Raw genomic sequence first — 16,650 nt, forward strand, 5'->3', positions numbered from 1 at the left:
TATGTAAATCCACCGTTCTTGCCATGGGATCCATTTCCATGGAATCCATAGGTGTTTCAAATTGATGGAAACCATAAAAAGATCTAAATCTCCAAATCAAGCCTATATGGAAGTTCAACTGAAGAAACTAAATTACCTGCCTCATCATCAGAGGCTCATCATCCTCTGCTGCAAAGCAATCAGCTTTGAACCGCAACTCCATGAATCCGAATCAGCATCCACAGTTCATCTTAAAAGGTCTGCAGATCCATGACTCAGCCTGTTATCCAGTAGCGCAAGCAGCGGTGGTTTCTTTAACCTCATCCCTATCAGTATAATATCATATCTCAACCAGTCTGGCAGAAAAACACCATGTTGACCCTGGTTCTGCCAGAGGTTTCTTCCCAAAAGGGATTTTTTTGTCTCCACTGTCACTTCATGCTTGCTGATCATGAACATTTTCATGCAAACCTGTGTTTATCAAAACTGGACATCTATCTTCCAGGTCCTGAGTGAAGCACTAGTTACGAACAGAGAGAAAATAGGACCAAGTGATAACGACGTGTGACTTTTTCCACTACAATGTTTTTGGGATGCAAAAATATCACTCTTTTGAACACATAATGTTTTGGGAAGAGAAACGTTTTATTTCGCTGGGTCTAGCAAACCTGCCGGACTACTTTCGGCTTGACCAAAGCTGGACGAGAACTCTGCTCACAGGATGCTGCCAGGGGTAAGTCAGTGTGATTGCATGACACTGGTGATGGGGATGCCATACAGATTCATGTCAAAAATCCCGAACTATCCCTTTAACTGGCTCCTCTCGATGTGGAGGAGCAGCGGCTCTACTCTGAGTCCTCCCCGGATGACTGAGCTCCTCACCATATCTCTGAAGGAGAGCCCAGACACACTACGGAGAAAATTCATTTCAGCTGCTTGTATCCGGGATCTCATTCTTTTGGTCATGACCCAAAGCTCATGACCATACATGAGGGTAAAAATGTAGATTGAAGGGTAAATCGAGAGCTTTGCTTTTTGGCTCAGCTCTCTCTTCACCACAACAGACTGGTACAGGGCCTGCTTTACACCAGACGCTGCACCAATCCGCCTATTAAACTCCCGCTCCATCTTCCCTTTATTCGTGATCAAGACCCCAAGATACTTAAACTCCTCCACTGGGGCAGTACATTCTCCCCAACCCGGAGAAGGCACTCTACCCTTTACGGCTCAAGACCATACTCTCTGATTTGAAGGCACTGATCCTCATCCTGCTTCACACTTTGGCTGCGAACCGCTCCAGTGAGAGCTGTAGATCACGCTCTGATGAATCCAACATGACCACATCATCTGCGAATAACAGAGATGTTAAAGTTATTAATTAAAGATTAATTAAAGATATTAAAGTTCAATTCAGTGCTTATGTCTCCTGCAGAGGTCTGAGCCCCAAAGTCTTAAAATCAATAAAATATCAATAAAATTCTTGAGTTTTGCTTCTTAAACTACAGTTCTCATATACAGTAGAAGTCCACATAACTTGTCTCTAAATGCTTTCCGATATATATATATATATATATATATATATATATATATATATATATATCTATATATGTGTACCGGTATGTTTTTTTTCCCATTCATTTATGCATAATTTTTACAGCATTCAAAGTCACGGATTGACAAGAATCCATATAATTAACCCTCACCTGCATGCTGCAATTGCCAATTTTGAAAAGCAGTTTTATGCAGGCAGTGATCAAAAAATAGATCTCCCTCAATCACAGTCTTATCAGATAGTTTAAAAAAAGTTATATTTTAAATAAACCAGAAAAAAGTTTCTAATATATTTATAAAGTTTCTACTAGCATGATATTTGCAACAGCTTTTGATACTTACCTAAGTAATCCACACAGGCAAAAAACACACTCCTCCATAAATTAAGTTAGGTGGAAGAGCATAGGGAATACGTTCTAAAACCATGAAGAACATATACAAAAGCAAAGAAAGCATAAGCTCTCAGTAATTAGAAACAAGTCAATTTCCTATCTGTAAATCAGTATTAGCGAGTTGAATGTTATTAAAAACAGTACTGAAAAAGTTTCTCATTACCAAAGCATGTTATAATTAATTATAACACATATAGCTATTGCAAAACACAATAACAGCAATAGTTACAGCTGCATTTCTAAACTTCCCTCAATGTGCAAAACTAATAAATCGGACTAAATGTGTAATTTAGTCTGGCCCCAATAAATGAGACATCTGAAGATTGGTGATGAGAACCTGTTGTCTTTCAAACCATGTCTGTGCCTATTGGCCAACGTTCTGAGTGCAACTGACTGTGATGTAGTAAGTGTGACAGAAAGCTGGTGGGGGAGTGTAAACAAACAGCCTGTTAGTAAAATGGCGAATACGTCCTTCTTAAAAATGAATGTGCGTAGAGCCTCTTTCTGCTCATGGACATTGCAAGCATCAGGCTTCTTGAACAAGCATTTAGTGATTGTGAACGATTCTAAAGACAGTTTATGTGAAAGCGTGGGTCATTACAACAACTGAGTGGTGAAAGAGGCTAGTTGACATGTACAGGACATGTTTGAAGTCTTCAGTACCAGAAAAAAGGTTTTCCAAAAAAGTATTTGATTAATTTCTGTAAGTATTGTCAACCCTTGTCACCTGCTTCATTCCAAGGTATTACTACTAACTTAATGTTTTGACACAATTACTTTCTTTGTGTGTGTTTGGATTACTTGAACTGAACTCCTCTTAGGACACAACAACTTACTATAGTCTTTTGTTAAATTCTTTTGAAGTGGAAAACGGTAGCCTTTCACCAACAGGAACACATTCACAGGAGAAAAAAACACAGCCATGTCACCCACTCGCTTTAATCACAGTAATCAGAGTAAAGACCACCTTTGTAACATTATTAGGTTTCTATTGTCGCTCCTTTTGTCAGAGGCCCCATAAGATTTGTTCAAAGCAGACGTTTATCATCCAAAGGAACTCATTAAAAAAGGGGAATTGCTGGTCATTTGATTGCTGTATTGAAGCAGACAAAGTGGACTGTCCATCACAAGTTATTATTGCACCCCTGTGAGATTTGTTAGACAAGTTCTCAATTAGAAATCAAACTGTTACTGTTTTTCACGCTCACCCACATACAGGCATAAGTATTAGTGGGTTTATCTTTGCTTTGTAGCTTCATCATCTGTTTCTGGTTTTAGAAATCAGGTGGTGCATTTTGACTGGCATCATGAAACCATGTTTAGCAATTTGTATGCAAAGGAGAGCAGATCTGAGGAGAGGGCATTGACTGGAATGGAGGAACACGTTAAGGCAGGATGAGATTGTACTGACAGAAGGCTGCTGAATAAGAGGTGCAAGGTGTAACATGGCTTTGCAAAGAGAGAAAAAATATGTCAGTTTAAATATAAGGACAATAAAAGGAAACAATGAGGGAAGTATTTTGCAACAGTAGAAGGTAAAGCTAGATATCAGAAAAGTCTTTGCAGTGCCAACAAACCTGTCTTCCACAGCACAGAGGCAGGAATCCACGAACCATAAATATCGATATTTCAAGTGCATTAGCATAAACAGACAAATTAATGTGAGAAAATGTGTGTGTGTGAAGCTGAACAGGCCCACAGGTAACTGCAAATAGATAAAAAGGTGATGCACAGTACAACCAAACACACGTTTTATGGCTGACTCTGCTGAGCAAACAGTGTTAGACTGTCATCAAATTTCCATAAACCTACTCACTGAATCTGTTTCTGAAGGTTTATGAGATTGCCCTCTGTTCATTGCAGTTATATACTAAAGTTGTTACTCAATTAAAACAGATAATATGCCCCAAAAACCTGCTGTAGTGAAATGCCTACAAAAGGTAATGAGTATGAATCTTAGATTAGATTCAACTTCATTGTCACAAGGCAACGAAATGCAGTTTAGGTCTAACCAGAAGTGAAATAGCAGCAAGTGCAGGATAAATAATAGTTCCATAAATGAATCTTATATTAATGTTGGGCTTTTACTAAAAGTGTCCCATTTCTTGCAGTGTAAGTATTATACAACTTACTATTTTTATTTTGGTGATTTTATTCTGGATTTCTTTCAATCAATACATACATGGCCATAATTATAAATAATGACCCAATCTTTACATACACCCCCACAAATATTTGGATAATAATAAAAATCTAAATTTTATAGGGTGAATTCTTCTCAGCAAGTTTCCCCTCTGTGACGGACCAAACTTAAATAAGGACAAAAGGTGTTCAAAAATTGAAAAAGTGCTTTCATTTAATTGTGTAAAAATAGTTAAGAAAGGCTCAAAAGCAATACAAAATAACTTAAATACAAAATAACATGGGACTGGGCCCAACTTACCTGAGGTCAACTGAGGATCCAACTCAAACAAAAAAACTGACCTGCAAACAAAGAACTAAAGGCTGCTTAAAAAGGGATGGACTAGCCCAAGTCTACCAAATGAGGGAGGCACAACATAACAAAAGAACCAATAAATACAAAAGATTTACCAGTCTCTGAAACAAATAAAGCAAAACTAACTTTTACTTAGCAGAAACAATAAGTGAGTATTTAAGTGACAAACTAATTGAAAACAACTTGAAACAAGTCTCCCTCGTCAGTTTTTCAAAAATGGTACGCTCCAGGTTTCCTTCTCCAGCTGGTTTGCATCAGCAGCACCTCAAACAAAAGAACAAGTGTAAATAAACGATTCAGACAGACATTAACTAAAGTGTGCACCCATTATAAAATACCTGTCTAAAATAAATAACCAACTTAAACATAAATTGTAATATAATATAAAGCAAGAGAAAAAAATACTAACACGATGTGGTGGTGGGAGGATCATCCACCACACACTCAATCACATGCTATTTTTTGGTAGCAATCAAAAATTTATTTATTTTTTCTGTATTTTTGACCAATCTTTTGAAAGATTGGTAGAAGATTTTCAACCGATTGGCTTGTCTGCACAGGGTCATCCGTTAAGCATAATAAATAATGAATTCAGTTTATTTATATATATAATTAACAACACCTGTCATCTAAGACACTTTACAGAGAAAATTTAACCAGATCATACAGTTAAATTGTTTCAAGTTTTCAACCAAGGAAAACCAGTTGATAGGATCTACTCTTTGACACAAAGGCAATCCCTCACACTAAGCATGCTTGTAGCAACAGTGAGGGGAAAAAATCTCCCCTTTAACAGGAAGAAACCTCCAGCAGAACCAGGCTCAGTGTGAGCGGCCATCTGCCGAGGCTGACTGGGGTTCCAGGAGACAGAAGCAGAGATACAGGAAAAAACTGAGATACAAAAGCCAACTGTAAACCAGCTCCACAGGCAGCCCCGTCCAGGAAACACACAGCCAAGCAGATGAGCTCTGAGCCAGCTACAATCTCACAAGATGAAGACAGAACATCCAGTTATTCAGCATCAGAGAAACAGGACTACACTGAAAAACAGGTCAAAGTATATAAAGTAACATCTATAAAAAAAGGTGTTGATGGCAGCAGCACAGCTGATATTTATCTCCAGGATGGTATCACAGCCAAACAGGAACAGACGAGGTGAAGCTACTGTGAGGAAAAATCAGAGAGAGCAGAATGTCAGAGATTGAACTAACAGATTCAGCAGAATGGGAGAATAGAGAGAGAATGAAGTAGAATGATGAAAAAGGGATCCCTATGTCCTCCAGCGATGTAAGCCTATAGCAGCATTACTGTAGAGAAAGTTCAGGATAACCTGAGCCACTCTAACTATAAGCTTTAACAAAAAGGAAAGTTTTAAGCCTAGCCTTAAAAGTAGACAGGGTATCTGCCTCACGGACTAAAACTGGTAGTTGGTTCCACAGGAGAGGAACCTGATAACTAAAAGATTTGCCTCCCATTCTATTTTTAGAAATTTTAGGAACCACTAGTAAACCTGCAGATTGAGAGAGATGTGCTCTGTTAGGAACATAAGGAACAATCATATCTCTGATATAAGATGGAGCTTGTCCATTTAATGCTTTATATGTGAGAAGGAGGATTTTAAACTATATTTTGAATTTAACAGGAAGTCAATGAAGAGAAGCCAGGATAGGAGAGATATGATCTTTTTAAAATTTTCATCAGAACTCTGGCTGCAGCATTTTGGATCAGCTGAAGGCTTTTAACTACAGTTTGTGGACTTCCTGATAGTAAAGAATTACAATAGTCCAGCCTTGACGTAACAAATGCATGGACTAGTTTTTCAGCATCACCCCTGGACAGGAGATTTCTAACTTTGCAATATTCCACTAAATGCCAATCCAGTGGCTCAGTTTTTTTTTTTTCAAAACCAGTTGGGATGTTTGTATTAGTTTATGTGCTTTCACTCATCTTATTGCTGGTTTTGGGCAAAAATGTATATTTTGGAGGTAAGCCTTCTTCACTGCATTCCCTCTGTGCAATGCAGCAGTACCATTGTTAAGGAAAAAGCACTAGACCTTGATGTTACAAACACCTTGCTTAACATTCAGGATCACTTGTTAAAAATGTTAATAGCCTTACTTTGATTCCTAAACATATTTTTGTCTTTTAGGCCAAAAAAAAATTTGTTTAGTTTGATTACAATTTTTATTTTCCTAATAGGGGATGTGTTTTTTTTGCGAGTGGAAAGTGGTTGAAGGTTTTGGGGAAAAGTCTCCTCTTGATAAGCACCTGCCAAAATTCATGGTAATGTAAATCTTGATAACATTAAAAATAATTGGGATATTCCAGTAGTTTGCAGTTCATGGCTGACTTGGGTCTTAAAATTTTCCAGACTGTCCCTGAGCATTTAAACCAACATTTTTTTATCTAATTTTAATAATTTAGGTTCAACTTAAAGTATTAAGCCAGGTGGTCATACAACAAACGTTTCTTCAACAATGAACTTGAAATGTCAATTATTTTTCAGAGATCTTAACAAAGTTTGTTAGACAATGTTCTCATTGTTCCATGTTATTGTCTGCTGTCAAACTAATTGTTTAAAAAGAAAAAGAAATCCTGTCTGCATGTTCAATACAGCGAATACAGTGAACTACAATATGCCAATAAATACAGATTTATAACCCCACTATTGTCCTGAAAAATCATAGTAGTCAAATGTGTTTTGATAAGCTCACAAAGAATAGTGAGATCATACAAAAGAAAATATTTATAAGGAACCAGATTTTTTTATGTCTCTGATTTACACATGCACAGCTGGCTCTTTTATCACATATGCGTGTTCTTATGGGTCAAAAATAAACCTCTGCCTCCAGCAGCTAATTGTGATGTTAATAACAGTAGCAGCTGTACTTGTTGAAAACAAAGCTTATCGAATGCTCTCTGAAACAGAACACAATGACGGCCAGGATATTGAAGTGAATGGCAAATGGTAATTCGGTGCGATTACCAGGGTAACTATTCAACACTTGCAAATTTCAGAACAAGAAGCGAAACAAAAAAGTATGTCATATTATTCCAGTACAGAAACAGTGAAGAGCAACATTATCCAAAATTGAGATTTTTTTTTTTAACGTCTCTGATGAAGACCAGTAAAAACCTTAAAACAATGTTGAGATTGTTTAAATTAGCTTTCAATGTTTAACCCTTTATAGGGCACTCAGTGAAATACTTTGAAAATCAAGCAAATAGTGTTATTGGAATCCAGGCATTATTACCTTTGTAACATAAAAAAACATGGATATTTTAATGGCAATAATTTATGTCAATGTAATAACAAGAAACCCCAACTTGCCTTAATATATTAAGAAAAATAACAAAATTGCTTATAAGAAATTCATGAAAAACACTGAGAGTGACAGAAACACTTTTTTTTTTTTCTGTACAACATAACCTTAGAGGCATGAATGCTGATACTGGCATTACATTTTTAGTCTATACAACTAAATATAATTGTTAACTAGGCTTATTAACTCTTTTTTTTACTTTACTTACTTAACTTTTCAATTAGATTTTAACCTTTTTTTTCTGGACTTGTTTACTTTTTTCAACTTAATTTAGAGGTTCAGTGCAGAGGGCCCCTAACCAAGTCTGGTGTCAGGCAGCCGCCCATCAGGGCCTTCATGGACGACCTGACCGTGACAACGTCAAATGTCCCAGGGAGCAGGTGGATCTTGAAGGTGCTGGAAGAACTGACCACCAGGGCCCGCATGACCTTTAAGCCCGCTAAATCGAGATCCCTTGTGCTAAAGAGAGGAAAAGTCACCAACTAGTTCATCTTTACACTTGGCGGCACCCAGATACCATCCATCACCGAGAAGCCGGTGAAGAGCCTGGGGAAAGTTTTCAACTGCAGCCTGAGAGACACAGCAGCCATCAACGCAACCAATCAAGATCTGGAGGCTTGGCTAGCTACGGTGGACAAATCAGGTCTACCTGGCAAGTTCAAGGCCTGGGTGTACCAACATGGCATCCTTCCAAGGATTCTCTGGCCCCTCCTTGTGTATGAGGTCCCAATCTCCACAGTTGAGGGCTTTGAAAGGAGAGTCAGCAGGTTCCTGCGGAAGTGGCTGGGTGTACCGCGGAGCCTGAGCAGCATCGCCCTATATGGAAAGAACAACATGCTGAAGCTCCCCTTTAGCAGCCTGAATGAGGAATTCAAGGTGAGCCGAACTAGGGAGGTGCTGCAATACAGAGAGTCATGTGACCCAAAAGTCTCTCAGGCTGGTATCGAGGTCCGGACGGGGCGGAAGTGGAGGGCGGCAGAGGCTGTGGAAGTGGCGGAGTCACGGCTGCGGCACAGGACTCTGGTGGGGACAGTGGCTCGGGGAAGACCAGGCCTTGGTAGCAGCACAACACCTTGCTGCGGGAAGGCAAAGGAGAAGAGGACGAGGACGCTGCTCCAGGAAGAAGTGCGGGCAGCAGTGGAAGAAGAGCGGTCCGGCAGGGTGCTTGGAATGCGGCAGCAGGGAGCCTGGACGCGATGGGAGCAAGCAGCAGAGCGCAAAGTCACGTGGACTGAGCTGTGGAGAGCCGAGCCCCAGCGCATAAAATTCCTGATCCAGGCTGTATATGACGTATTGCCAAGCCCGTCTAACCTGTTCTGTTGGGGGAAGGTGGAGTCACCAGCATGTGCCCTGTGCCAGAAGAGAGGGACCCTGGAGCACATCTTGAGCTGCTGTCCGAGGAGCCTGAGTGAGGGGCGCTATCGCTGGCGTCATGACCAGGTCTTGAAGGCCATAGCGAACTCCATCTGCAGTGGAATAGCCCACGGCTATCTCCTTCATCAGAGCTGGAGAAGGACCACCAGCTGTTGCCAGGGTCTCTTCCTCTGGCCTGCTCACAATGGCACAGGATTGGGAGCTGATGGCAGACTTGGGGAAACAACTGAAGTTCCCAGAAAATGTGGCCATAACATCACTAAGGCCAGACGTGGTGCTGACCTCAGCAACATCGAAGCAGGTTGTGCTTCTGGAGCTCACGGTCCCTTGGGAAGACCGCATCGAGGAGGCCAATGAGAGAAAGAGGGCTAAGTACAGCGATCTGGTGGAGCAGCGTCGGCTCAATGGGTGGCGAGCAAGGTGCGAGCCTATTGAGGTGGGATGCAGAGGGTTTGCTGGCCAGTCCCTCTGCAGGGTGTACAGCATGCTGGGCATCACAGGGGCCAGCAAGCGAAGGGCCATCAAGGAGGCCACAGAGGCAGCAGAGGTTGCCTCGCGGTGGTTGTGGATCAGGAGAGGAGATCCGTGGGTAGGGTAGCGCTACCTGGACACGAGCTGGGGTCTGATCAACCCTGGCTGGGTCGCCTGGAGGAGAGTGTATGATGTTTGAAAGACCCGAAACACTCTATGATACCAGGTAATATCACTGATGATGTGTCCAGGTTGCATCACTAGTTGATGTATGTACAAAGAAAGAGTAGGTAATATATTATATATATTTTTGAAGGGCTCATCTAATTGGTCAAATATTAAAATATAGATCTTATGCTTCTAGACCTCACTGAGGAAGTGATATTTGCATTGATATTTCCCTATAATTTTTTTATGTTTCCTTTGCAGTATTGAACACAATTTGCAGTCTTTCTTTTACTGATAGTCAATTTTAAGTTAAAGAATTTATTTTAAGGATGTCAAAGTAAAAACCTACACACTCACTGGAAACACAAATCCCATAACACTTCAAACAATAAGACGCACATATCTATGCGACTTACCTTAATGGAAAAATAATGTAATATTATCTTATTATCAGAGAGACCTCACGCTGATATTTTGTCACATATAAGAGCAATGGTTTATTTTATTTAAATTTTAACAATGTGTTTTGTACTGCATAACATTTCATTAACTCTTCATTAGTTGATTCAGTGTGACCTGTGTCATGATGGGTTTTAGGTTCCTAACCCACATGCAGAACACACATGGAGTCAGGAGGAAAGTTTGACTGTTTATTGAGGAAACACAAGGTTATGACAGGTGTTGGAAACAGGTTCGAGGCAGGAAACACCGGTTCACTGTCCAGAGGCTGAGCGTCAGGGGGAGAGTACCGGTTGGGTCCAGAGACTGAGGATCGGCAGAGGGCTTAGCAGCGGCAGGAACTGGCTTCAGAGTTGTGAGGTTCAGACCTTGAGGGGATCTCCAAGCTCTCTCCAGAGAACTGGCTAGGAGACGCAGGTTGAGGTCTTCAGGTTTGGCTTCTCAGAGCAGGCAGGCTGGTTTCCAAACATGAGCTCCACCAGAGCTCCAGGTTTCAGTCAGGATCTTCCTAGAAGAGCAAGAGGACAAAACTGATCAGGATCTGGTTTAAGGTTTCAGGAGAGTCAGAGAGTTTGGCAGGCTGGTTGGCTACCGAGACTTATTAAACACTCTGGCACTGAAGGGAAGCTCAGCCGCTGCTTATAAAGCTGGTCTCCTGATGACTGATGGATATCAGGTGTGGTCCTCAGCTCAGCTCCAGGAGACCAAGGGGCACCCTCTGCTGGAGGAAGGTGGACAGACCTCCAGATTCCAACAACCTGTCTCTTTTGCAACAAATCAAAAGAAAATATGTTGTAATTTTTCTTTTTTTTTTTTCAAAATTACTATTGATTTTTAAATGTTAATGCATCATATTCATTATACTTTAACCGAATTATGAAGTTTTTACACAAAATTAAAAACCTTTTTCACCAATATTATACTGTCAGTTGTTGGAATTATGCACATTTGCTTAACAAACCTTTTAGATCAACTGATTAAATTGCTCAGTTAAATAGAGACAATGTTCGCTCCTGCATGTTCTTGTCAGTTCTTGTCATCCATCAAAGATCGGCTGATATACAAAATAATGTTCGAAGCATTTTCATATTTATCTGTATCTGAGACAGGACATGCTAGCATTGGAAAACGACAGCAGCAGACCTGTGTTCACAAACAGCATGAATGAAACTGTATGATCAGTCAGGTCAAAAAAATAATAAAGATAGAAAATTTTTAAATGGGGCCTCTTGCAAGAAGCGTTCATATGAACAAATTCATTCTTAAATCTTTCATACGAGTGATTTAGGAGAATTTGTTGCAATCCCCATTTTTAACCTACTTCTAATCTTCTTTCAGGTTAGAACAAATTTTAAGCCAGAATTCACTTAGGAGTCCTGCGCAATCAGTCAATCAGCCAGCTAGTATCCGGGCCTAGTTTTTCACTAAGCGACCATATTTGATGTTACTGACTAGCCATTTTCCATTGTAAGCTGCATCATTATATACCATTATATAAAAACATCCGATCTGCAGTAATCAGCTAGGTCTAAGGCAGGACCTCTACATTAGAGAAACACAGGTAAGTGACCACGACAGTATGATGAGGGGTGATGATTATGAACGAGTGATCAGCACTATTTACGTCGCAAATGATGTCTGAAAAGAATTCACAAAATCATGAGTGACCAACAACACCCTGTCTGCTGTCTTCAGGTAGAAGGTAGGGTTTTTAGGTTTGAACCACCAGCCCGACTAAGAGCCCTAACACTCAGGCAGTGAGGCTGCTAAACATTTGACCCCCTGCTCTCTTTATCCCATTAAGAGACTGTCACCATATCTCTGTGAAGGGGATTTTTCAGTGCTGCATTATTTAAAGTCTTTCTGGATTGATATCGTTTGCTGCAGTATCAATGTAAGTGTTTATTACACCCACTGCCTGCACTGAAATATTTATTGTCTATATAGTGGGTGGTTATGGGACTTGGTGAATGGTTTTCACACAGATCTTGTGATTTATTACATATTTGGCTTTATTACATCTGTGAATACTCTGAAGAAAATGTTGTCGATGACAATAAGGGATTGAATAGAATTAAATAATTTTTTCATCATATTAGAGTTTGGCTTTTGTTTCCCAGTGTCCCAAATTTAGTTCAGCTCTTTGTGACAATTAGTCTCTGTCCCTCAGTAAGTTCCCTCCGCAGTTCAGCATCCCCCTTATAAGACTCACCTTGCTTCAATATTATTCTTCCATTCTCCTTGATATACACACACCTTGGTTTCCGTTATTGAATACCAAATACTTCTTTTAAGATTATTTCAGATCCATGTCCTGTTCTCTGTCAGTAAGTCTTGGGTTTTACAGCTAATATTCAAAAGCTGCATCTGTTCTGCTTTAATGCTTTGATCAGGTCTAATCCAATAGATCAGATATGAATATTGCAAAATCTCCCTAGATCACACACAGATGTTGGATAATAGCAGAACAGGAGGGGTGGCCAGAAAAAGGAAAATACAACTGGGCAGTAGACAAAGTAAAGGCTCTGGACAAGGGCTTAAAAGCTCTCATACATCATCTCATTACCTCTGCTGTGCACGCCTGTATTTCCACATTTCTCTTTGTGTGTTTTCACATGTCTGTCTATGTGCTGTCTGCTGTTTCATACATGTATGCTCCTCTGCACTGCAAGCAGGAGTGGCCCCATGGCAGATTCCATTATTTGCATGTAAATGTTTCCCTGGCAGAATTTACATCCGCCATCCATCACTGAGGATTTGCTCTGTCCCCCTGGCTTGCCAGTGGTGGCCTTACCATGTGCCTCCTTACTGGCTTACAGCGGTCCAAGCACCAGCCGGCTGGGCTCAGGATAAGCAGTACAAGAGTATCCAATCTGTAATGTCTCTCTGGCCAATATGAGACCAGATAAACCAAACTACATGAGTATTGTTAACGTCCTCAAAGAACAGTGGTAGATAAAATATGATAGAGTTGAAAAGATGAATTAAAATGTGAAAAGCCTTTAAAGACAAAACATGTAAATTGCTCGATTAAACAAATGTTTAAATGACCTAAGAATTTACTGTCTGGTGTTCAGGACCAAAATACAGACAGATAATTAAAAGCTTCATAGTTAGCCATTGAGAATTTTGATTAATAAATAATTGCAGGAAAACATAGAAAAAAGGGAGAAAACTGAGGGACCCAATAAACACAGCAGACTGAAGGCTTGGATAATGGGGGAAACAGGTGCATAATAGACAAACGAGGAAACACTGGTGAATTTCCTAGTGTTTTAGTTGCCTTTAATAATTTTTCTCTTAGCCATAGTCATCAGATAATTAGTAGGGTCCATGCACCTGAGAAATAAACCAGAGCACCTGGAAAAAGTAAGTAAACTGAATTAATATAACAAAAATAAGAGAACATGTTATTTGGCAAACCATCAAGAACCGAATCAAAACCATAATAGAACAGATGCCCTGTACCGCAAAGCAGGATTACTTGGTTAGTGAAACAACTTCAAGTTTAACCCTGATTTCTGGTACCAGGAAGCTGGGTTCATTCTTAGTGATGCTAGTCGTCACGGTAATGTACTCTGAAGTTCAAACCTGCTCATGGGCAGTCTAGCTTTTAGAATTCAGCAGCAGCCAGTCAGCTATTTGGAAAACATGACATGCCCTTTCATTGGAGACTGAATTTAATTCAGACTACAAAAAGAACTTAAACTCTAAAAGCACTCAGAGAGCACAGAACCCAGCAAAGCAGTGAATTTTGCTCCAAATAGTGACCTACACCTATAGCTAAAATTAACACATAATCTGGATTATTACCAAGTTTAAAATAATTTTTCCTTGGCCTGAGGGACACTGATAAAAAATTATTTAAAATCCGTCCATATTTTTTAAGGTTTCCTGTACAGTACACAGTCAGACAGACAAGCAGACACATACACAAGTTCTCCAAAAACATATAACCTCCTTGGCGGAGGTAATAAAGGAACTTGAAAACCAAAAAGTAGTTAAAACAACATGTTCTTGACCAAGTTTTTAATTAATAAATTTTTATTTAGCCTCCTTTTTGACAAATAAAGCTTAAAGATGAAAACGGTCAAGCAAATTAGCTTAATTCACGAGATTGTGTCTTACTATTATAAAAAATCATATTACAAATGTAAATAAAGATAAATGTAAAAGAGAAAAACTGAGCTTGTTTTATATTTTTATGGTAAGGGCGCCACCATGTTGCAGTAACTCAAATGGAGACGTCATGGGGTTGGTAAATGCTTCAGCTGGCAATGAATACATTTGAAATTATGAAACAAAGCTGTTTTTTCTTTTATGTTTATATTTTTTTACATTTGCTAAATAATTATTGACTAGAGTAAGACACAATTTCATGAATTAAGTTAGTCTGGTTGACCATTTCATTTCCACTATAGATTGGATTCTCGTCTAAAGGATGTGCTATGTTTTATGTTTTCAACACAACGGACCTAGTAAATGGTTTCTTTTAATTGTTCACACAGAAATACGACAGAAGTCTTCTAAATAAATCGGGTAATAAAACAACGTGACTGGCTTTAAGGAGCGTGGAAACAGAGGAGACTACAGTATGTTGTGGGAAACCTGCTCCCGGACCATGTTAGCTCTGGGATTAAGCCCTGATTAAACCTGCTTGGTGAAACAGGCCTCTGGTTTTTTAACTCCTCACTGTGTTTTTGTAATTCTGATATCTCTCTCACTAGTTGCCCCCAAGTGTTCATCTGCATATTTGTCTAGAACAACAACTCATGAAAGTGTTGGTGTTTTATGTTATAAACGTAATAAAAAATTATGAAATGCTACAACATTAAATAATATAATGTCAGCTATTTTAATATGTGAATCTAAAATTTGCCAAATATTTCCTATTACTATGTAAAGATTAAACTTCTTAATTATGGTTGTAAATGTTTAATTAACCATTCTTATTAGTTGACAAACTAGTATTTTTTCTATCTGAGATTCACACTTTTTAGGTGATTGCCACTTACAGTACTGTAAAAGCATTGCAAACATTACCCTCTGAGGTCAAGTGCACGCAGTTCCTGATTTGATTATGGGTTAAATACTTGGTATTTGGCAGATAGCCTTTTATCTGCTGAAAGATTATCTTTGAAAAAATCAGACTTTGCATGTGCTCATCTATATACACTGCCTGGCAAAAAAAAAGTTGCCACCAAAAAAAAAGGTCACTTTAGCTTTGATTACAGCATGCATTCGCTGTGGCATTGTTTCAATAAGCTTCTGCAATGTCAAACGATTTATTTCCATCCAGTGTTGCATTAATTTTTCACCAAGATCTTGCATTGATGATGGTAGAGTCTGACCGCTGCGCAAAGCCCTCTCTAGCACATCCCAAAGATTCTCAATGGGGTTGAGGTCTGGAATCTGTGGTGTCCAATCCATGTGTGAAAATGATGTGTCATGCTCCCTGAACCAGTCTTTCACAATTTGAGCCCCATGAATCCTGGCATTGTCATCTTTGAATATGGCTGTGCCATCATGGAAGAAAAAGTCCATTGATGGAATAATCTGGTCATTCAGTATATTCAGGTAGTCAGTTGACCTCATTCTTTGAGCACATACTGTTGCTGAACCTAGACCTGACCAACTGCAGCAACCCCAGATCATAACACCGCCCTCACAGGCTTTTACAGTAGGCACTAGGCATGGTGGGTGCATTACTTCACCTGCCTCTCTTCTTACCCTGATTCGACTAACACTCTGGAACAGGGTAAATCTGGACTCATGAGACCACACGACCTTCTTCCATTGCTCCACAGTACAATCTTTATGCTCCCTAGCAAATTGAAGCCTTTTTTTCCCGGTTAACCTCACTGATTAGTGGTTTTCTTACGGCTACACAGCTGTTCAGTCCCAATCCCCTGAGTTCCCTTCACATTGTGTGTGTGGAAATGCTCTTACTTTCAGTATTAAACATAGCCCTGAGTTCTACTGTTGTTTTTCTTCGATTTGATCTCACCAAACGTTTAAGTGATCGCCGATCACGATCATTCAGGATTTTTTTCCTGCCACATTTCTTCCTTGAAGATGATGGATCCCCACTATCCTTCCAGTTTTTAATAATGGACAGTATTAAAAACAATACAAAATTGGACAGTTCTTAACCCAATTTTAGTAGTTTCTGCAATCTCTTTAGGTGTTTTCTCTGCTTGATGCATGCCAATGATTTGACTCTTCTCAAACAGACTTACATCTTTTCCACGACCCCTGGATATTTCTTTCGACATGGTTGTTTAGGAAATGAGAAGCAAGTCATTGCACCAGTTGGGATTAAAAAACTTGTTGCCAGCTGAAAGATCATCGCTCATGCAGTAATTATCCAATAGGAGGCTCATACCTATTTGCTTAGTTGAATCCAGGTGGCGACTTCTTTTTTGGCCAGGCAGTG

At 39.6% G+C, this 16,650-nt stretch overlaps 1 pseudogene; it reads left to right on the forward strand.

The window, feature by feature from the left end:
• The first annotated feature begins 7,384 nt into the window (after window positions 1–7,384).
• On the forward strand, window positions 7,385–9,855 carry LOC119783662 (annotated as a pseudogene).
• Window positions 9,856–16,650: the final 6,795 nt, after the last annotated feature.

The sequence above is a fragment of the Cyprinodon tularosa genome, unplaced genomic scaffold, assembly GCF_016077235.1.
Source record: "Cyprinodon tularosa strain WSP-4 unplaced genomic scaffold, ASM1607723v1 ctg21, whole genome shotgun sequence".
In the NCBI taxonomy this organism is placed as follows: Eukaryota; Metazoa; Chordata; class Actinopteri; order Cyprinodontiformes; family Cyprinodontidae; genus Cyprinodon; species Cyprinodon tularosa.